The sequence below is a fragment of the Kogia breviceps genome, chromosome 2 (genome assembly GCF_026419965.1).
Source record: "Kogia breviceps isolate mKogBre1 chromosome 2, mKogBre1 haplotype 1, whole genome shotgun sequence".
Taxonomy (NCBI): Eukaryota; Metazoa; Chordata; class Mammalia; order Artiodactyla; family Physeteridae; genus Kogia; species Kogia breviceps.
Window position 1 is genome coordinate 143,733,506 of NC_081311.1, and position 23,989 is coordinate 143,757,494.

General features: G+C 43.5%; 1 pseudogene; it reads left to right on the top strand.

The window, feature by feature from the left end:
- Nucleotides 1-1,599: 1,599 nt before the first annotated feature.
- On the top strand, nucleotides 1,600-23,575 carry LOC131750403 (NF-kappa-B inhibitor beta pseudogene; annotated as a pseudogene).
- The last annotated feature ends 414 nt before the right edge of the window (nucleotides 23,576-23,989 follow it).

Consider the following 23,989-nt stretch of genomic DNA (forward strand, 5'->3'; position numbering starts at 1 on the left):
GCCAACCAGCGCTGTTAGGATTGAAGGAAAGGCCAGTATGTTATCCCATCTCATGGTTGCCTCTAACACCTTGTTTTCACAGTTCCTCTCAGTGACTCTGGTGTCACCACAAGAAGTGTGTACTTTTAAGGTATGAACTCGACTCCAGTGGGCTTCTCTGAAGTTAGTGGAGAGCTTTTCACCTACTTCGGTTAAATTGGCGGTGGGGACCTCATTGCTTGGAGAAGAATCTTGCACAATGAACGTGAGAACTGGTTTTTTTGTCTGTTTTTGTTTTTTATTATGTTGAAGTATAGTTGATTTACAATATTGTGTTAGTTTCTGGTATACAGCAAAATGATTCAGTTATACATACATGTATATGTATTCTTTTTCAGATTCTTTTCCATTATAGGTTTTTACAAGATATTGAAAATAGTTCCCTGTGCTATACAGTAAATCCTTGTTGTTTATCCATTTTACACATAGTAGTGTGTATCTGTTAATCCCTAACTCCTAATTTATCCCTACCCCCTTTTTCCCCTTTGGTAATACATGTTTGTTTTCTATGTCTGTGAGTCTATTTCTGTTTTGTAAATAAGTTTATCTGTATCATTTTTTTTAGATTTCACATATAAGCGATATCATATGATATTTGTCTTTCTCTTTCTGACTTCACTTAGTATGATAATCTTTAGGTCCATCAAGGTTGATGCAAATGGCATTATTTCATTGTTTTTTATGGCTGAGTAATATTCCATTGTGTGTGTGTGTGTGTATACAGACATGCATGGTGTACATAGCATGTATGTAGTAAAATGAATTATTTTTAGTACTGACACAGCACTGTAGTTTTGTGAATGTCTTATATCTTTTTTCAGGGAATAGTTTATATAGAATTTCAGTATTGGGTGCTGGTGGTGAAGCATAGTACTTCTTCCTTGAGTCTTGGGGAGATGTGCTGTTCTCCATTTTCCGGTTTACAAGACTGGGGTATTGTGTTATACTGCAAAGACTCTTCATTTCAGGAGCTTGTTTTCAATGAGACTAATTATTGGTATTAATACTAGAATTACAAGAAAGTATAGGATAGATGCAAGCTGTCCAACAGCCATATATGGGTACTCCACAGGCTGTCCTCCAATTCATGTTAGTGTCAGTAAGTCTGCCGCTAATACTCGGAGCAAGAGTTGACTGAAGGGCCGAAATATCATGCTTCGTTGTTTAGATGTATGGGGTATTGGAATGAATGCCAGGATTAGGATTGAGAGCAGCAGGGCTAAGACTCCTCCTAGTTTGTTGGGGATTGATCGTAGAATTGCATGCGAATAGAAAGTATCATTCTGGTTTGATGCGTGGTGGTGTGCTGAGTGGGTTTGCAGGGGTGTAGTTGTCGGAATCTTCTAACAGGTCGGGTGAGAATAGCTCTAGTATTAATGAGGCTGAGATTAATAGTTAAGTGCCCAAAATGTATTTTGTAAATGTATATATTTAATTGTATAATAGGGGTGGAATGGGATTTTGTCTGTAACGGGTGGCATTCCTGTGGGGTTGTTGGATCCTGTTTCATGGAGGAATAATAGGCGAACAGCCGCTAGTGCTGTGATGATGAAAGGGAGAATGAAGCGGAAGGCAGAGAATCGCGTTAGCGTTGCTTTATCTACGGAAAAACCACCTCAGATTCCTTCGACAAGGGTGGTGCCGATCTATGGGATTGCTGAAAGTAGGTTTGTGATAACAGTTGCGCCTCGGAATGATGTTTGTTCTCCGGGTAGGACGTAGCTTATGAATGCGGTGGCTATGACTGTAAGTAGCAGGATAATTCCAATGTTTCATGTTTCCTGAAAGGTGTAGGATCCATAGTATAGGCTGTGTCCTACGTGGGCATAAAAGCAAATAAAAAACATGGAAGCTCCATTTGTGTGTATGTACAGGATGATTCAGCTGTAGTTGACGTCTCAGCAAATATGTGTTACTGATGAGAAGGCAGTTGTTGTGTCTGGTGTGTAGTGTATTGCCAAGAATAGGCCTGTTAGGAGTTGTAGGGTTAGGCAGGTGCCTAGTAAGGAGCCAAAGTTTCACCATGAGGAGATATTTGATGGGGTAGGGAGGTCAACGAATGTGTTGTTGAGAATTTTTATGAGCGGGTGGGTTTTTCAGGTGTTGGTCATTGATGTTCTTGTAGTTGAATGGCAACGATGATTTTCCATGTCTTTGGTCGTGGTTGAAGTCCATGTGAGAACAATGATGACATAGATTGTATCTATTTTAAGCATTATTTTTGTGATTAGTTTTGTGGGGTTTCTTCAAAACCTCCTATTTATGGGGGTCTAACCCATATTTAGGGTCTAACCCTATTTATGGGTTATTGTGGGTGGTGGTGTTGGGTGTGGGATTGTGTTAAATTTTGGTGGTTCATTTCTATGTTTTATGGTGTTTCTGATTTATTTAGGGGGAATATTGGTTGTGTTTGGTTATATAATGGCTATGGCCACCGAACAGTGCCCTGAGGTTTGGGTTTCTAATAAGGTTGTACTGGGAGCATTTCTTTTAGGGTTGGTAGTAGAGTTTTTAATGGTACTTTATATTTTGAAGGATGAGGATGTGGAAATTGTGTTTGAGTTTAAATGGGCTGGGAGATTGAGTTATTTATGTTACTGGTGATTCTGTTTTTTTCAGTGAAGAGGCTATGGGAATTGAGGCATGGTTATGGTACTTGGTTGGTGATTGTTACGGGTTGGTCATTATTTATTGGTGTTGTGGTTATTATGGAGATTACTTGGGGTAATTAAATAGGAGTATGCTAAGGGTGATAGTAATGAGGAGTGATAAAAAGTAGAGCTTGATAAGGCCTTTTTGATTTGAGACTAATGTGGAAGATTTTAGTTGAATGAAGGCTGTAGTCTTTGGTAGGATGGTTTCTAGTCAGATTAAGTCTAGTAAGGAGGTTGCTAATTTTTGGCTTATTAATTAATTTATTTATTAATTATTAATCTATTAATTAATAGATTTAGATGGGGAGGTAGGTGGTGTATGATGGTGGGGAAGTATCCTAAGAGAGTGGAGAACTTGGAGGAGTCTGATGGGTGTATATATTTTAAGATTTGTGTGTTAAGGTTGATTTTTTTTTTTTTTTTTTTTTTTTGCGGTACGCAGGCATCTCACATTACAGAGCATAGGCTCAGCAGCCATGGCTCACGGGCCCAGCCGCTCCGCGGCATGTGGGATCTTCCCGGACCGGGACACGAACCTGCGTCCCCTGAATCGGCAGACGGACGCTCAACCACTGCGCCACCAGGGAAGCCCTTAAGGTTGATTTTGAATGCTAGTACAAAGCCCAAGGTTGTTACTACAAGGGAAGTCAATTTTAAATGTAAGGGTATGGTTATTAGGGGGATGGTTGTTGGAGGAATGCTGTTGCAGATGAGGAAGCCAGCAAAAATACTTCCGATAAACAGGCTCTTGATGGAGTTGATTACGAGGGGGTTGTCTCTGAAGGAGAGAAGCGAGGCTGTCCTAGTAGTGCAAGGAAGATAATGCGAGTGCTATAGATGGCTGCGAGGGAGGTAGCGGTTAGAGTTATTAATAGGGCTCAGGCGTTGGTATAAGACGTAGTGGTGGTTTCGATAATTAGGTCTTTAGGGTAAACTCCAGTGAGAAAAGGTATTCCTGTTAGTGCTAGGCATCTAATGATAAGGGCTGTTGCAGTGAAGGGTAAGGTCTTGAACAACACTCCTACTTTTCGAATATCCTGCTCGTTGTCTAGGTTGTGAATGATAGACCCAGAGCATAGGAACAATATGGCTTTCAAGAAAGCATGTGTGCAAATGTGTAAAAATGCTAGATGAGGTTGCTTGAAGCCAATCGTTACTATAATTAAACCTAGTTGGCTGGAGGTAGAGAGGCAATAATTTTTTTAATATCGTTTTGGGTGAGGGCGCTGATAGCTGTAAACTGGGTGGTAAGGGCTCCTAGGCAGAGCATTATCATTTGAATGAGTTTGTTGTTTTCTATTAAAGGGTAAAATCAGATAAGTAGGAAAACTCCTGCTACAACCATTGTGCTTGAGTGGAGTAGGGCCGAGACTGGGGTAGGACCTTCTATTGCTGAAGCGAGTCAGGGGTGAAGTCCAAACTGGGCTGATTTTCCAGCTGCGGCTAGTACGAGTCCTGTGAGGGGTAAGTTTAAAGAGTTTTGGCTGAGCATGAAAATTTGTTGTAGGTCTCATGCGTTTGTGTTAGATAAAAATCATGCCATTGATATGATGAATCTGACATCTCCCATGCGGTTATATAAAATTGCTTGAAGAGCAGCTGTGTTTGTGGCATCATCTGATAAGCAGGAAAGATATGATTCCTACTCCTTCTCATCCAATAAAAAGTTGGAAGAGGTTGTTGGCTGTAACAAAGATTAGTAGAGTGATAAGGAAGAGGAGTAAATATTTGAAGAATTGGTTGATACAAGGGTCGGAGTGTATGTATCATATTGAGAATTCTATAATGGATCATGTGATGAACAATGCTACTTGTACGACTATGATTGAGAAATAGTCTATTTTGAAGCTAAGTATTAGTTTGAGAGTTTGCATGGTAATTCATTGTCAGCTTGAGATGAATATTTCTTGGCCTGTGTGAAGGAATATTATTGTTGGGATTAGACTAGTAATGAAAGCACAGGAGACAATATTTTTTACATATGATGGGTATTTGTTATTTTTGTAGAAGTTCGTGTTAGTTATCATGATTCGAATAATTAGTATTAGTAATGTAATTAGGGCAAAAAGAAGAGAATAGTTTTATTACTTTTATTTGGAGTTGCACCAATTCTTTGATTCCTAAGACCAATAGATAACTGCTGTCCTTTCAAAGTTTGAAAAAACCATACTATTAGGTAGGGGGACATGAATTAGCAGTTCTTGCAATACTTTTTCAGTAAATAAGAAGTCTTAGTCTTCTGTTGCTAGATTCACAATCTGGTGTTTTTTTTAAACTATATCTATAGTACAGGGGACCAAGATATCTTGGGGTTTAGTGATAGGAGTAGAAGTGGAAAGATATGTAGGGTTATAAGAGCATGTTCTCACGTGAAGGAGGGTATAATGTTATTGACATGGTGTGTATGTTTGCCTCATTGTGTTATGATTAGTATATACATGGAGTACAGGGGTGTAATTACAATATTGGTTCCTATTAGGATAATAGATTTGATCATGAGAAAGTTGACATGACTACGAACAGTTCTCCGATTAGGTTAATGGTAGGGGGTAGGGCGAGGTTTGTTAGGTTTGCTAGTAGTCATCAAGTGGCTATCAGTGGGAGAAGAATTTGTAGGCCTCGGGCCAAGATTATGGTTCGCTCGTAATTTGAGTTTGCTAGGCAAAATAACATAGATGATGTGAGGCCAAAAGCAATTATTAGGGCGGTAGCCCCTGTATAACTTCAAGGGGTTTGAAGTTTGAATAAGGTTTGAATAAGGATAGCTGCAATAACGAGTGCTATGTGGCTGACTGAGGAGTAGGCGATGAGTGATTTTAGGTCTGTTTGATGTAGGCAGATAGAGCTAGTTATGATTATTCCTCATAAGGAAAGCAGAGTATGCTATATATTTTGTTAGAGGGTTAAGTATTGATGTGATTTGCAGCATGCCATAACCCTCGAGCTTTAGTAGTATGGCTGCAAGGACTATGGAGCCTGTGATAGGGGCTTCTACGTGTGCTTTGGGTAGTCAATGGTGGAGGCTGGGGCTTCCCTGGTGGCGCAGTGGTTGAGAGTCTGCCTGCCAATGCAGGGGACGTGGGCTCATGCTCCGGTCCGGAAGATCCCACATGCCGCGGAGCAGCTGGGCCCGTGAGCCATGGCCGCTGGGCCTGCACGTCTGGAGCCTGTGCTCCGCAATGGGAGGGGCCACAGCAGTGAGAGGCCCATGTACCGCAAAAAAAAAAAAAAAAAAAAAAAGGTGGAGGCTGTAGAAGGTCATTTTTACTATAAATGCTATCATGCAGGCTAATCACATAAAGACGTTGGACCAGGAGATGGGTAGTGGTTGGGTTCAATATTGGAGTAACAGGAAATTTAAGGAGCCTACAAAGTTTTGTAAATATGTTAATGCCACTAGTAATGGAAGTGATCCAGTTAGTGTATAGAATAGAAAGTAGAGTCCTGAATTAAGTCGTTCTGTTTGGTTACCTCAGCGGGTAATGATAATAAGGGTGAGGATTAGTGTGGCTTCAAATATAATGTAAAATAGGATTAGTTCTGTGGCAGTAAATGTTATGGTTAGAAGTGTTTGTAACATGATTAGTATTGTGAGGTAGAGTTTTTTTCCGGATTAGTGGGTCTTTGAGTAGGTGCGATTGGCTAGCCCTTAATATTAGGGGGAGGAGTCATACTGTTAGGATTAGTAGTGGTGTGGAAAGGGAGTCAGAGAAGAATGTTAATGAATAGTTGAGGCTATTGTCGTTGAACTGATTTAGAAGAAGTAGGCTTGTGAAGCTAATTAATAGGCTGTGGGTTGTGGAGTTGATTCAGATCATGTTGTTTTTTGATAGCCAGGTCGGGGGTATTAGTATGATTGTGGGTATGATAAATTTTTAACATTGGAGAAGGTTGAGGTTTTGTACATAATCGGTCCCATATGTATTTGATACCATTACTAATAAGGCTAATCTGAGAGCTGCTTCGCAGGCTGCAAATACCAGTAGGATGATTGGTATTATGCTGGCTAAGGTGAAGTGCGAGTTTAAGATTGTTAGGGGGGCTTCCCTGGTGGCACAGTGGTTAAGAATCTGCCTGCCGATGCAGGGGACACGGGTTCAAGCCGTGGTCCGGGAAGATCCCACGTGCCGCAGAGCGGCTAGGCCTGTGAGCTACAACTACTGAGCCTGTGCGTCTGGAGCCTGTGCTCTGCAACGAGAGAGGCCGCGACAGTGAGAAGCCAGCACACTGTGATGAAGAGTGGCGCCCACTCGCCGCACTGGAGAAAGCCCTCACACAGAAACGAAGACCCAACACAGCCAAAAATAAATAAATAAATTTTTTTAAAAAAGATTGTTAGGGCTGCTAAGATAAACAGTGATAATATTGTACCTTGTAAGCAAAGCAGTGAAGATATTAGATGGGATCGGTATATTAGTAAACCTATAAGGGATATGGTGAAGGTTATTATAATGTTTATATGTACTAGAGACACTTGGTAGTTATGAGTTTAATCACAATCTAATGAGTCGAAATCACTTGTTTTATTTTAAACTAAATACAATGTTCAGCCCACTCCACGCGCTTTTGAGTTCACTCCTAGGCCAGGCTGGTTGCTAGTACTGAAATTAGAAACAGGGTTATGATAAGTATTGTTTCTAGGTTGTTTGTTTGGGTTGCTCAGGGGAGGGGTAGTAGGAGGGCAATTTCTAGGTCGAAGAGAAGGAAGGTGATTGCTACTAGTGTGGCGAGCATTGCCCTCTGAGGAAGGCGCCATTAAGACCCTCATAAGCCTCAGGGCCCGATTGTACTCTCCTTGGTATGCATCCTGGACTTTATGGTATGATCGTAAAAAAGGAGATGGCCTTTGGCCAAATCGCTCCAGGGACCTGCTCAGTTACTGGGAGTCCCTGGTTGTTCCCTAAAGCTAGGAAAAGCAACCCTGGAGGGGAAATTGGTGCCTTTGAGGGAGAAGCCAATCAACCAGCTGATGCGGATAAGGCATGACTAAGCAAATTCCCTGCTTTAGGGGTATATAGATGGCTGTGCTTTGTTATTAAACTTGCCTTGCAATCATCAGTTGCTTGTGCCCTTCTGATCCCATACCTTGGTGTGTTCAGTTCCCTACCCCCTCTCGTCGATTGTTGCTGCACTTTGAGGACCCGCCGCGGCTGGCGGCATACTAGGAAGAATTTTATAGAAAAGGGTAGGTGGGCAGATCCTATAGGGTCAAATCCTCATTTCTAGGGGCTGGTTTTTCGTGCGTAGATGTTTAGTTGAGGAAGTCAGAAGGCAATAAGTACGAGTAGTGAGGCTAGTATTGCGTTTGTTAATAGGGTGAGGATTAGGTTTATTCTTTTTCAGGGTGTACCGAAACTAACTGATTGGAAGTCAGTTGTACTTATTAATACTAAAAGGACTCTGAGCCTCATCAATAAATAGATACGTAAAAAAAATTGTTATACAACATCTACAAAATGTCAGTATCAAGCAGCTTTGAAGCCGAAGTTGTGGTTGGATGTGAAGTGGAATTTTAGTTGGCATAGGAAACAATAAGAAAGGTGGATTCCAATGTAATCCATGGAAGCCTGTGGCTATGAAGAAAGTTGACCCATAGACCCTGTCTGAGATTGTAAAAGGGGTTTCGTGTATGTATGTGTACATATATATATACATACCACATCTTCTTTATCCGTTCATCTGTCGATGGGCACTTAGGTTGCTTCCATGTCTTGGCTATTGTAAATAGTGCTGCTATGAACACTGGGGTGCATGTATCTTTCCAAATTAGAGTTTTTTTTCTGATATATGCTTAGGAATCGGACTGCTGGATCATATGGTAGCTCTATTTTTAGTTTTTTAAGGAATCTCCATACTGTTCTCCATAGTGGCTGTATCAATAATTTCTCTGTATGAGTTTCCCTATATGGGAAAAGAACCTGAAAAAGAAAAGTTGTATATATGTGTGTGTGTATATATATAAAAAACTGAATCAGGATATTGAGGATATTGAATCTAGTTCCATGTGCTATACAGTAGGACCTTGCCATTTATCTATTTTATATACAGTAATTTGTATCTGCTAATTGCAAACTCCTAATTTATCCCTCTCCCACCCCATTTCCCCTTTGGTAACCATAAATTTGTTTTCTATGTGTGTATGTTTCTGTTTCATAAATATGTTCATTTGTGTCATATTTTAGATTCCACATATAAGTGATATCATATGATAATTCTTTCTCTGTCTGGCTTATTTCACTTAGTATGATAATCTCTTGGTCCATCCATGTTGTTGCAGATGGCATTATTTCCTTTCTTATGGCTGAGTAATATTCCAGTGTGTGTATATATACCACATTTTCTTTATCCATTCCTCTGTCAGTAGACATTTAGGTTGCTTCCATGTCTGGGCTATTGTAAACAGTGCTGCTATGAAGCCTGAGGTGCATGTATCTTTTCGAATTAGAGTTTTCTCTGGATATATGCCCAGGAGTAGGATTGCTGGATCATATGACAACTCTATTTTTAGTTTTTTAAGGAACTGTTCTCCATAGTGACTGCACCAATTTACATTCCCACCAACAGTGTAGGAGGGTTCCCGTTTCTCCACACCCTCTCCAGCATTTATGATTTGTGGTCTTTTTGATGATGGCCATTCTGACTAGTGTGAAGTGATGCCTCATTGTGGTTTTGATTTTCATTTCTCTAATAATTAGCGATGCTGAGCACTTTTTCATGTGCCTGTTGGCCATCTGTATGTCTTCTTTGGAGAAATGTCTACTTAGATCTCTGTAGGTGGGCATAGTTTTGATTCCAAGTCCAGAAGGGACTAAGAGAGTAAGCCCTGTGGAAGTTGGGACTTCTTCACCAGCTCCATGGCCTCCCTCCCAAGAGGGGCAGCGTCTGCCCAGAGAAGGGCCTTGAGTGGGCAGGCAGGCTGGGCCAGAATCCTGGCACTGCTACTTCCTTGCTTCCTGCATGACGTTAGGCTAATTACTTCTTTCTCCTGAAAATCAATTTTGTCTGCAAAATGAAGGCAATAAAACGTCCTTGTGTAGCATTGTCATGGGAGTGAAAATGGAACATACTTTATAAGGATCCAAAATGAAGGCAATAAAACGTCCTTGTGTAGCATTGTCATGGGAGTGAAAATGGAACATACTTTATAAGGATCCAAAGTGAAACACTTGAGAGCGTGAATGGGGCGTTATTAGTAATTCCACAGGAGTCTGCCTAGTGGCACTGTCCCTGACAAAGTGGCTCATGTGGTCTCCTTAATTAAAGGGCACATGCTAGGTGCTCAGTGAGTGGTTGGTCATTTCTACCGTTACATCTACTTAAGACAGGATTGCCAGATTAGCAAAGAAAGGTTGTGTCACAGAGCCCAGCAGTAAGGTGAGAATTACGGGGTGAGAGATAAAGTAAATGTAGCCAAGATTCAATTCATGAATCACTGGGATTATTGCACACAATTAGCATGAAACACAGGTTAGTCAAAGTAGGGAGGAAAAGAGGGTGGGTAATAAACCAGTCCCAGGAGATGTTTGGGAAGGAGGCGTCTAACACAGGCAGTGGTCTCTGGTCCAGCAACAGGTCTTGCGACAAGCGTGAATAGAAAGTCACCCTCTGCTCTGACAGGGCCTCCGGTGTCCCTGGGTCAGCTCTCAGCAGTGTGGAGCTGGGTTCTCCAGCGAAGAACCTTCAAGTCCTGGACTCAGTGGTCCCATGTTAAGGAGTCTGCCAGAAGCAAATGAGACTGCGCCCCAGGGGGTCTTGTCTCTATCAGTTCCAGTGAAGTTTTTCCGAGGACATTACCAAACAATTTCCTAATCTAAAGTAACACTTAATTTATCACACGAAGACACCACAGTCCTATACTGGATGTTCCAAAACAACTAATATGGAATTTCATGTTGGCCACTGCAATTCCATCTTGAATTGCTTAACACAGCTTAAATCCTATGAGTTTCACACCAGATGAGTAAGAATCATGACATGAAAGAAATCACACCATAACACAGGGTCTGAAATATTGCCTGGAATGTACTTATAATAAAAAATTAGTTGTTTATCTGAAATTCAGATTTAACTGGTTATACTGTACCTTATCTGGCAACTCTTGTTTAAGAGCCTCAGGTCACAGACACTTAAGTTATAGAAGTAAAACTCTGTTACAGCCAATGCCATGAAGAGGAATTGCCTCTTAGAAACAAACTGTTGCATTGGTTCTTTTCTCCCAGCAGTCACTGGGGTTATTTTGGAGCTGGCTTTAGGAGAAGGGGGAAGAGAAACCAAATGAGGGTGAGGGGACTGGTGGAAGGTGATGGAAGGTCCAGAGAAACTGGAGGGAAGATGACGAAGATCTCCTGAGGAACAAATGGAGACAACCCTAGACCCTTTCAGGGTGGGGAGCTTTAAGAGATTAAGGACAGAATGAGCCCTTTGGGGGAAAGATAAAGAGGAGTTTGGAAAGCTCAGAGTGAGGTGATGAGTTGTACTTCCAATGCCCTGAAGGCAGGAGGATGGTTACTGGTAACTGGTGTAAAGTTTTAGGTGTTGTCTATTTCAACCCTGACATTTTTCGGTGTGTTATTTACCCAGAATGTGCAGAGGAGAAGATCAGCAGGGCTTTTTCTTCATTTGTTCTCTTTTTCACCTCAAAGGTGATTTGAGAGCTTTCTCTCTCCTGTTGGTGTGAGAAAAGACGGTAAGAGAAGGAGGGAGATGAACCATGGTCACCTACACACTGAGTGCTGTGGCGCATGTGAGAATCAGTCCCGGGGCTGTGCTGCGGGCAGGAGTGGGTCTGGGAAGAGGTGTCCACCAGCAAGGCCAGGGCTCTGCAGTGGTCCCGTCTGACAGAGGGACACCTGCTTGTTGGTGGCGGGGCTCCTCCTGGACTCTGCAGAGACAGGACTAATGTGAACACCGAGGCTCTCATTTTTGCAGAAGGGCCCTGGGAAGACTGGCCCCTTGGCTGGAGCGTTGCCTCGGTGGGCCATCAGCCCCTTTGGCCCTTCACTGGTGGGCTCCCCCTCTTTGGGAGGGGGTGGTATATTTAAGGCAATTTAAGGGGTGATGAGGGAGAGCATTCCACCACCAGTCCCTTCCTGAGATCAGACGGCTTGGTCGTATGGAGGCGACGCAGTAGAAGAGGCTATTTGAAAAGCCTTTCTAGAAAGCAGAGCACAAGACAGCTGCAGGCTCTTACTCGGCTGTTTACCTCGTGGTCAGGAGAGAAGTTTGCTCCCAGCGATTGGGGTCAACTCCTTCTCTCTTTCCCCTCCCTCCCCATAACCCAGAGGAGGCCGACTGCATGCTCCCCTGCAACCCAGCCAACCAAACCACACGCTGGGACCAAGAAATTGGAGAGAAGTGGAGGGTGGCGCTGAAGGCAATCACCTGGCTCCCACCTTCCGTCCGCCTTTCTCCTCTATCGGACTCAGTTTTTCATTTGACAATCCCCTCACTCGGTTTCAGCATCAGCTGGTTTCCACTTTAGCTCCTGTTCCCCAGGGATGTGACTTCTTGCTTATTCTCACACACAACAAGGCAAACGTGAGTGAGAGGATTCTCCAGTGAAAAGAGACTATGAAGCCAATTAGGAGAAACGCAGGCAGAAGATGGGTGTCAGGTGTGTACCCTCTCGTCTGCCCTCCGCTTTCTCTCTCCAATGTTTGGATTCACACGTGCGGTCCAGAGCTAGAGTGAAATGTATTCAACAGAAAAAAGCCTTCTTTATTCTGAGATTATGCCCTTCCTAATTTTTGGTGTTAAAAGTTCTTTTTTTTTCCCCATAAAATGAAGGTCATAATAAATGATGATTTAAAAACTGTTCATAGTTAGCAATATAAGATGTTAGCAGACTCATGTCAGTCCCTGAAATCAATTTCTTTAAAATATTTTACGCTAAAAAAAAAATAAATAAATAAAATATTTTATGCTTACACTTGAAATCCAGAAGTCTGGGAAGCACTGAGTTAGAACCTTGGCACCCCAGGTGGCTGGGCCACAGCAAGCATTCACATTCAGGTACCCGACATGGCACTCGCAGGCACACCTCTGCACTGCAGCATCCTTTCATGACAGGCAGGGAGGTGACGGAGCAGACTATTTCTGACATCGTGGATTCTAGGGTAGAATAAATCTAACCTTCCACTGGTGTCCTTCTTATACCACAGAAATTGATGAGAAATTCAACATGCATTTTGGCAGCAACAAAACGCTACCTGCTCCGTTTTTGAGAGTTATGTGTACAAAGCCACTGAAATATATTCTCCACCAGAATCTGCTTTTAATGAGCCCTGTTGCTTTCTAATTTTGTTAAATTGGACAAATATACATTTGAATCCTAACTGGACAAACATGGAATGAGGGGCTGTGGGAAAACTAGGAGTGGATCAGATGTGGCCTCTGCCTTCCAAGAGGTTACAACCCAGTAGGGTGATAAGAAAATGACCAGCTGTGGTAAAGGGGGGACAGTGGGGGAAAGGCATGAGATGACTCAGTCTCGGGGTGGTGGGGGGGGAAAAGGGGAACAGTTCAGAGGAGGCAGAGGTCACGGTTGACAGGGGACCAGAAAAAGCATTACGAGAAAGGTGACATCTAGATGGACCACACTATGTGAGCAATGTGGGAACTGCAACTGTGTAATCCCCTGAGTGTCCCTAGATTCCTGTGCCCAGTAAGTACTCAATAAATGTTTGAAGGATTAATTAAATAAAAGTACTACTGGTGGTATATGTGCTGGTCATAATAAAGAGTTACCAAACACTATGTTTTTCTTGGGCTTAGAGCATTTGGGGAAAGCTCTTAGTTTAAGCAAGTTTTATGTGTATATACTAAGAGAGGCTTTCTCACATTTCAATTCAGTGGCTGCAGTACTTACTGTTCAGCACAAGAGGGAGCTGCTGCCCAGCTTACTTAACTAAAATAGTAGTATTTCTCTAGGTTTGCCCATTTTTTTCTCAAATTACAGTGTAATATATAGTGCCACTTAACTACCCTCCCCCCAAATAGCCCACTAACCTCAAATTTCCTATCACAATACAATAAATTTCTTATCGATGGTGCATTATTTTCTGAAAAGAATTTCTCCTGTTACATGATTAGTAGGAAAAAATATATTAAAATATATTAAAAAATGTTTTATAAACATATACCTTAGACCAGGCAGACTGTTCTTCAGAGCCCTAAATAATCCAGGGTTTCCCAGTAATGGGAGCTTTGCTTATAAAAGTGCTTTAGGACCTCATATGTGGGCAACAAATCTGAGATAACAGTCACTTCTACGTGCCCAAGGTTTCATGAGGATCAAAGTCTAGGAGAAATGTTAGTTGAGTCCAGACCTTTGAACTTAGGATGTGCAATTTCTTTTGCAAAGAGCTACAAAGTGTAGATTATGAAGTAGCCAAAATTCAGGTGTGTCTTGAATAAGAACACCTGATATTTATAGTAATCAGAGTTTAGGGGGAAAATTAGCAAGTAATTGTGTATATGATTTCAAAGGATTTCTTGATTTACTAGCAGATTCTTTACAGAATTTTTCCAATAGCAAGCTTCCTAGTACTGTACATTTTAAAAAACACTTGAATTCCCCAAATCAAATCTACATACTATTTTTCAGTGACATTGTTTCTGTCAAATGTGTACTGTTATCTAAAAACAGCCCCTACAGGGCTTCCCTGGTGGCGCAGTGGTTGAGAGTCCGCCTGCCGATGCGGGGGACGCGGGTTCGTGCCCCTGTCCGGGAAGATGCCACATGCTGCGGAGCGGCTGGGCCCGTGAGCCACGGCCGCTGAGCCTGCGCGTCCGGAGCCTGTGCTCTGCAAAGGGAGAGGCCACAACAGTGAAAGGCCCGCGTACCGCAAAAAAAAAAAACAAAAAAAACCCCAGCCCCTACAAATGACAGTGTATGGAAAATTTAAATGTAGGAGGTAGCATTATTAAGGTAAACGGAGAGCAATGTGTTTTTAGCCACCCGCGAATGAAATAATAGAAAGAGTTTAAAGTGAAAGAACATTTGCCCAATTCATGACCAAATTCAACCTATGTAAAGAAATCTGAATTTCATCTTAAAGAAAGAAAACAATCCCTCTGGTCTTCCCAGAACTATTTCATTATTTATGATTCTTTTTGGAACTGTAAGTCCCAGATTTCAGCCGTCACCAGTGGCCACACTCTCCCATGTCTGAATGCCCGTGTTTGTACATCACCTTCTACCTGTACATTGTTCCATGCTCTTCACTCTTGAAGGGCAAGGACCAGGGCTTCTTGATTTTTGTGTCACTTACAAAGCCTAGCCCAGGGCCAGTGGTGGGCTCTTCATTCACGTTTAGAAAAAAATCACAGCCAAGGGTGACTGATAAATAAATAAAGGAGGAATAAAATGGGCTCTTAATGCTTCAGGGTTATGTGTTTGCTATTTCTGGTTGATTGGTTGTTAAATCTTAATGCTCCAGTCGAGAGGTAGCAGGGGTGGTAAGGAGCATGGACTCAGGCATCTTGGGTTCAATTTACAGCTCAGCTGCTTCTAGCTGTGTGTTCTTGAGTAAGATTCCTGTCCTTTCCATGTCTCAGTTTCTTATTCAGTAACATGGGATGATGCCGGTGCTGATATAAAACTTCCCACATAGGGTTTATTCTCTATAAAATGTGCAGAACAGTGTCTGACATACAGTAAATACTATTAGTGATTATAAAATAGAATAATTATATTGACTGAGATGTAGTCAAACTGTACGTTGTTCATTAAAAGCCATATAAAGCTTTAAAAAATGTAATGGAGACGGAGTGATGAAAATGTTCTGGAATTATATAGTGGTGATTGTTGCATAGCCTTGTATACTAAAAACCACTGAATTGTATACTTTCAAATAGTGAAGTTTATGGTATGTGAATTATATCTCAATTACAAAAATGTAATGGAGAAAAATTCAATTCAACTAATATTTATGGACACATAATAGGTACTCAACCTTCTCCTGGGCTCGGTGGAGGATATAAAGCAGTTTAAGACATAATCTTTGCTCTGGAGGGTATCGTTTAAGGAGCACCTGCAGAGTGTCATCGGCACCTTCCCCGGCGTCCTGGAGGACATCACTCTCCACGTTTCTTACACTGAGACTCAGAAGGGTTATGTAGCTTGCCCAAGGTCCCACAGGAAATATGGGTAGCAGGAACCCAGCTGCTTTCTTCAAGTAGGGACAGTCTTGTTGAGGACAGATGATTTACATCTATAGAGTAACTAGTGAAGCAGACATCAGAGGAGGTCATCAGGCCCAACATGTGGGATAAGGAAAATCAAAAAGAGCAGCCAGTGGTAGGGAAGGTTTTCTGGAGGCAAAGGCCTTTAGAGGGGTCTTTATAAAAAGGGGAGATTTGTGCCTGTGAGTCACAGTGAGAGTAGGCATCCTAGACGTGTAAGAAGTACTCCCTGACCCGCTTTTCCTAGAATTATGCATATTCTCCGGTTGAAAGCCTTATAGTGATCATGTTAACAAACATGGCATATGAGACATTCAGATGACACAGCTGAAGCCGTAGGCATTTGTTTGGACCAATGACAACAAGGTAGGATGTCAATAAGAGAACAGGAGGATCTAAACATAATTTAATTTGCTTGACTCACCACCCATTTGCTTCTTTCGTTATTTATTCAGTACTTTTTTTTTTTTTTTGAGCGCCTACCTGACTAATACCTGAGAATATAAACAGAAATAAAATGCAATCTTTGCCTTTCAGGAAGATTCCAAGCTAGGAGTTGACATCAGACAGGTATACAAGAAAACAAAGTGATAAGTGATATATAGCAAAGGGCTATAGAAAGGTGAATGGAAACACAGACTTAGAAACACTACATTCAGTTGATGTCCAAAAAGTAAAGATTGTTGAAGAGGTTTATTTTTCTGGCTAAAACGTATACTCTTGCAAAGTACCTTAACAGGGCCTTTCCCAGCTGATAGAAGGACAAGAAAGGCTTGGGGAAGAGGTACCCAGGGCTGGGAAGAGACAGGAGACCCCTCCTCACCCTGCTCATGTGGGATCCCTGGCTGGTGGGTGGGCCACTTGCCCCAAAGTGGTTTTAAATGTAAAGTGGGACAATTTCTCTGCTCTACCTTTCCTAGTGACTGCCTGAGGGAAGATATGTTGGGGCCTGGTTGGAGGAGGGGGCCAGGCCCCTTAAGGATAGGATTCATCTCCCCCAAGAGGAAACCAGTTTCTCTATCTGGGCCTCACTCTCACCCAACCCTCACTCAGGGACTATTTTCAAGGATAAGAAAGGAGCAGTTTGTGATTTTAAAAATAATACTTTTTATTGTGGTAAAATACACATAGCATAAAATTAATCATTTTAACCATCTTTTAGTATACAATTCAGCAGCATAAGTATGTTCATAGGGTTGTCCAACCGTCACCACTCTCTATTTCCAAAACTTTTTCATCATCCCCAAAAGCAATAAGTTGCTCCTCCCCTCAGCCCCTGGTAACCATATTCTACTTTCTGTCTCTATGAATTTGACTACTCTAGGTAGCTCATTTAAATGCCATCATATAATATTTGTCCTTGCATCTGGCTTATTTCACTTAGCATAATTTTTTTTTTTTTTTTTTTTTTGCGATACGCGGGCCTCTCACTGTTGTGGCCTCTCCCGTTGCAGAGCACAGGCTCCGGACGCGCAGGCTCAGCGGCCATGGCTCACGGGCCCAGCCGCTCCGCGGCATGTGGGATCTTCCCGGACCAGGGCATGAACCCGTGTCCCCTGCATCGGCAGGCGGATTCTCAACCACTGTGCCACCAGGGAAGCCCCGTAGCATAATGTTTTCAAGGTTTATCTCTGTTGTAGCATGTGTCTGAATTTCATACCTTTTTAAGGCTGAATACTATTCCATTGCATATGTGCATCACATTTCGTTTATCCGTTCATCCACTGATGGACACTTGGCTTGTTTCCACCTTTTGACCATCGTGGATAACACTGCTCTGAACATTGGTATACAAGTATCTGTTCGAGATCCTGCTTTAAATTCCTTTGGGTTTATATCGTCAAGTAAAATTGCTGGATCATATGGTAATTCTGTTTTGCTTTTGGGGGGACCACCACACTGTTTACCATAGTGGCTGCACCATTTTACATTCTCAATACCAATGCTCAAGGGTTTCAATTTCTTCACATACTTATCAATAGCAACTGCAGAAGAGTGTGGAAAAGATCTTGAAGTTGAGTTGAAAGAAGTCAAGTACCATTTCTGGCTTTTCCTTTTTACTCCCTTCCCTTCCCAGCTCTGCTTTTTTTTTTTTTTTTTTTTTTGTGGTACGCGGGCCTCTCACTGCTGTGGCCTCTCCCGTTGCGGAGCACAGGCTCCGGACGCACAGGCTCAGCGGCCATGGCTCACGGGCCCAGCCGCTCCGCGGCATGTGGGATCTTCCCGGACCGGGGCACGAACCCGTGTCTCCTGCATCGGAAGGCGGATTCTCAACCACTGCGCCACCAGGGAAGCCCCCAGCTCTGCTTTTTAATAAAATATTTATAGGGGAAAAATTTTAGATTTACAGAAAATTCACAGAGATAGTAGTCTTAGTCTGTTTGGGCTGCTATAACAGAATTCCATAGACTGGGTGAACAACAGAAATTTATTTCTCACAGTTCTGGAGGCTGGAAGTCCCAGATCAGGCTGCCAGCATAGTTGGGTTCTGGTGAGGATCCTTTTTAGAGTTGCCAACTACAGACTTATCGCTGTGTCCTCACCTGGTGGAAAGGGCCAGTTAGCTCTCTGCAGCCTCTTGAACAAGGGCCTCTTAATCTCATTCACGGGAGCTCCGCCCTCATGACTAAGTACCTCCCAAAGGCCTGACTCCCTAATACCATCATAGTGGGCATTAGAATTTCAACCTATGAATTTGGGGAAGACACAAGCAATTAGACCATCGTAACAGTAGAGAGAGTTCCCATATGCCCTTCTCCCAGCTTCCCTCGCTATTGACATAGCTATGGTACATTTATCCAAACTAAGCAGTTAAGATTGGTACAATACTATGAACTAAATTATAGACTTTATTCAGATTTCATCAGATTTCCACTAAGGTCCTTTATCTGTTCCAGAGTCCAATCCAGACACCACATGGCAGTAAGCATATCTGCTTTTTAACTTTTTTTAAAAAATAGAGGTATGAATGCCAGATAACAGCATGTTAATTTCAGGCTCACAGCATAATGATTTGATATTTATTTACATTGCGAAATGATGACCACAGTAAGTCTAATTAACATCCATTGTACATAGTTACAAAAAATTTTTTCCTGTGATGAGAACTTGTAAGATGTACTCCTTTAGCACTTTCAAATATGCAGTACAGTATTATTAACTATAGTCATCATGCTGTACATTGCATCCCTGACTTATTTATTTTATAGCTGGAAGTTTGTACCTTTTGTCTCCCTTCACCCATTTTGTCCCCCTCCCCTCCAGTCCTCACCTCTGGCAACCACCGGTTCTCTGAATCTATGAGCTTGGTTTGGGGTTTTTATTATAAATTATTATTATTATTTTAGAGATTCCATATCTAAATGAAATCATTCAATATTTGTCTTTCTCTGTCTGACTGATTTCACTTAGCAGAATGCCCTCAAGGGCCATCCATGTTGTCTCAAATGGCAAGATTTCATTCTTTTTTATAGCTGGATAATATTCTTCTCTGTGTGTGTGTGTGATATTTTCTTTATTCATTCATCCATTGATGGATATGTAGGTTGTTTCCATATCTTGGCTATTGTAAATAATGCTGCAGTGAGTGTTGGGGTGCATATATCTTTTTGAGTTAGTGTTTTTGATTTATTTGGATAAATTCCAAAAGTGGAACTGCTGGATCATAGGTTAGTTCTATTCTTAATTTTTTGAGGAGCCCCCATACTGTTTTCCATAGCGACTGTGTCAATTTACATTCCCACCAATAGTGCATGAGGGGCCCCTTTTTTCCTCATTCTCTCTAGCACTTGTTATTTCTTGTCTTTTTTTAAAAATTGAAGTATAGTTGATGTACAATATGGTGTTAGTTTCAGGTGTACAGCAAAGTGATTCAGTTTTATATATATATGTGTGTGTGTGTGTATATATATATAAATATATATATATTTTAGATTCTTTTCCATTATAGGTTATTACAAGATACTGAATATAGTTCCCTGTGCTATACAGTAAATCCTTTTTACTGTTTATTTTATTTATCTATTTTATCTATAGTAGTTTAGTATAGTAGTTTGTATCTGTTAATCCCATACTCTCAATTTATCCCTCTCCCTCCCCTTTCCCCTTTGGTAACCATAGTTTGTTTTCTATGTCTGTGAGTCTGTCTCTGCTTTGTAAATAAATTCATTTGTATCATTTTTTAGCTTCCACATATAAGTGATATTACATGATGTTTGTCTTTCTCTGTCTGGCTTACTTCTCTCAGTATGATAATCTCTAGGTCCATCCAGATTGCTGCAAATGGCAATATTTCATTCTTTTTTATGGCTAAGTAATATTCTATTATATATGTACCATATCTTCTTTATCCATTCATCTGTTGATGGACACAGGTTGCTTCCATGTTTTGGCTATTGTAAATAGTGCTGCTGTGAACACTGGGGTACATGTATCTTTTTGAATTATAGTTTTGTCTGGATATATGCCCAAGAGTGGGATTGCTGGATCATATGGCAACTCTATTTTTAGTTTTTAAAATACTGTTCTCCATAGTGGCTGCACCAATTAACACTCCTACCAACAGTGTAGGAGGGTGCCCTTTTCTCCACATACTCTCTAATACTTGTTATTTCTTGTCTTTTTGATGATAGCCATTCTGACAGGTGTGAGGTGATGCCTCATTGTGGTTTTGATTTGCATTTCCCTGATGATTAGTGATTGAGCATCTTTTCCTGTTGACCATCAGTATGTCTTCTTTGGAAAAATGTCTATTCAGGTCCTCTGCCCATTTTAAAATCAGATTGTTTTTTGCTATTGAGTTATATGAGTTCTTTATATTTTGGGGATATTACCCCCTTTTCAGACACATGATTTGCACATGTTTTCTCCAATTCAGTAGGCGGCCTTTTCACTTTGTTGATGGTTTCCATTGCTGTGCAGCAGCTCAGCAGCTTTTTATTTGCTGAGACCCTTCTGACACTCTCCTCTCTGAGCCTCAGTTTTCTCACGTGTCCAATGCGAACAATGATAACAGCAACCTCTCCCCACAGGTATGGTGAGGACTGAGTGGATAGAAGAAGTGAGAGTGTTTTGTGGGCTGTAAAGCTTCATGCCCACGAAAAGGATTATCATTGAAGCCTGCAGCCTCCCTCCTTTCACCAACTGGCCTCCCTGCTCTGCACCAGGTCTTGTGCCTCTTGCTGACTGAGCTGCCAAAGGCCGTCAGAAGGAGGCTCTGCCACCAGGCCTGCCCTGGCCAGAGGAGTCCTGGCGCTCCTGGCCCCATAGGCGGCACTGACCTGATTGACTGAGGGCTCTAACCTCTGGCGGGGCCTCCTCCCAGTGCTTCCTGTGTATTTAAAAAGCTCCTCCAGGTGCTGGCAGCTTGACACTTTGGGGGTGGAGAGAGGCTGGAGGTTACAGGCTCAGCTCTCTCCCTGGGCATTTGAGATGACCACTTGGGATTTCCTCCAGCCACAGAGGGAGGAAGAAACCATGAGTTGGCTCAGCTGCTTTTTAATTCTCTCAGGGTTGGCGTCGGGGAGGGGTGGTGGGCTGAGGGTGCAGGGGTGATATTCTGAGTCTGGTTTGAGAGATTGCAAGAGCTGAGCTCAGCATGCTCTCTCCACTCCTGGCTCCCTCTGGGGCTTCTTGGAAGGATCTCTCGTCTGCTCACGGCCACTCTCTCCCACATGGCTTCTTGGTTAGTGCTTGTAGTGGGTTGAATAGGGGCCCCAAAAGGTCCTAACCTCTGCTACCTGTGAATGTGACATTCTTTAGAAATAAGGTGTTCGTAGATGTAACCGAGTTGAGGATCTTGTGATCAGATCATCTTTTAGGCCCACCTTAAATCCAATGACAGGTGTTTTTATGAGACATGAAAGGAGGCAACACAGAGGCAGAGGAGAAGGTCACTGAAGACAGACACAGAGATTGTAGTTATGCTGCCACAAGCCGAGGAACGACACAGGTTGCGTCAGCCACTACAAGCTAGGAGTGAGGCGTGGAGGCCGTTCCCCCTCAGAGCCCCCGTAGGGAACCAGCCTTGATTTTGGACTTCTGGCCTTGTCCTAGTCAGCACTGGCTGTCATAACACGGCACAACAGACTGGGTGGCTTAAACAACAGAAATTAATTTTATCACGGTTCTGGAGATTGGAAGTCTGAGCTCAGGGTGCCGGCATGGTTAGGTTCTGGTGAGGGCCTTCCTCCTGGCTTGCCGACTGCTGCCTTTTCACTGTGGCCTCACATGGCAGAGAGAATGACGCAGAGCAAGCGCTCTGCTGTCTCTCCTTAAAAGGGCACTAATCCCATTATGAGGGCCCCATTTTCATGACCTCATCTAAACCTGAACTCCCCAAAGCCCCATCTTCAAATATCATCACACTGGGGGTTAGGACTTCAACATATGAATTTGCGGGAGGGACACACAATTCAGTCCATAGCAGGCCTCCAGAACTGTAAGAGAATAACTTTCTGTTGTTTCAGGCCACCCAGTTTGTGGCAGTTTGTTATGGCAGCCTTAGGAAACTGAGACAGTTGTCCTCCCCACTTCCCTAGGCACCCTCCTCAGTGAGACCACCAGTCCAAAAGAAGACTTACAGGTCTCAGCGGGGCCAAGGCAGGTAGCATGATTGGGGAAAGCTGAGGATGTGGTTGAATGGTGTGACAGCGGCCTGGACTCTCTGGGCCCAGACTCAGTGCCCCTGGGAGAACTGGCCCTGGGCAGCTGGGGGCTGTCGTGGGTGCCCCTTGTCTTTGGCTACATCCCTGAGGAGGGGGACCTGGCACTGCACTTGGTGGTGATTCATCAGCACGAGCCCTTCCTGGATTTCCTCCTAGGCTTGTGGCCTGGGCCTGCAAGATGAGCTGGGCCAAACAACCCTGCACCCGGCAGCCATCCTGGGGAGGCATCCAGGGTGCAGAAGTCATATGTGGCAGGCACCAGGTTGCACATGGTGGGGCCGCACCGTGCTGCACCTGCTTTGCCACATCGCAGCTCCAGTGCCCACCTGGTGCGCAGAGGAGCTGCCCATGCCTACCTCAGTCAGGGCCTGACCACACCCCAGCACCAAGTGCCTCAGTTGCCTTGTACCTGGAACCTACTTAGAGAAGCGGAGAGTGAGGAGGACTGGAAACTGCAGCTCTGGTCTGAAAACTATGAGGGCCACGCCCCACTCCGCACACCATCGTCCTCGAAGATGTAGAGATGGTCCAGCCGCTCCCAGGAGGTTGAGCTGACCTCAACAAACCAGAACCCCTGTGAGGCTGGAGCCCCCTGCCCTCAGCGGTGGAGACCCAAGCAGCTGACTGGTGGGAGATTCTCCTGAGGGCAGGCTTGGACCCTGCCGCCCCCAGACACGTGTGCACCCCCTGGGGCAGCCCTGCTCCTGCCCACCCCCTCCTCGGTGGCTCTTCTGAGCATGGAGCATCTGAGTCTGAGGAAAGGATGACAAGCCTAGCTTCTGCAGCAGCAGTAGTGACAGCCACTGCGGGGGTGAGGGCGTGAGTCGAAAGGATAGATTGCACGGTCCAACAGCGGGGGCAGGGTACACTGGCGTGTGGGAACGGGGAGAAGAGGTATCAGGCAGAGCACTGAGACCGACCGTGGGCTGGAGCAATTGGAGAATTCAGGCAGCAGAATGCAAATGTCCTCATGGAGCAGACAGCACAGACCTGGACAGGGGTGGTGCGAAGGACTTGGACAGTAGTGGTTGAAAATTAAAGCAACGGCAGAGGTAGAACTCAGGCGGAAGTGGAGACCATGGGTCATAGGGACTGGTAGCCAGAGGCAGTGACAGGCGATTTGGGGGAACAAGAGATGAAGCACTCGGGTGGAGGAGAGAGACTGCAGTGGCTTTGGCCGCCAGAGAACTGTAGCAGGGCTAGGACTCGAGCAGTGAGAGAAATGACTTTGACAATGGTGGGTTGAGAACGCAGAGCAGGGGAACTCAAGCTTCAAAGGAAGACCCAGCTGTGGGGTGTGAGGAGAGAACTCGGGCGGTGAGGAAAGAGGCAGCCGCCTGCGCTCCCCTGCCTCGCCCCCCACCCCCAGGGTGAACACGATGGCATATCGTGGTCCACAGTGATTGGAGCAAAACCAAATACCTCCCACCTCAGCCTCGAAACGCC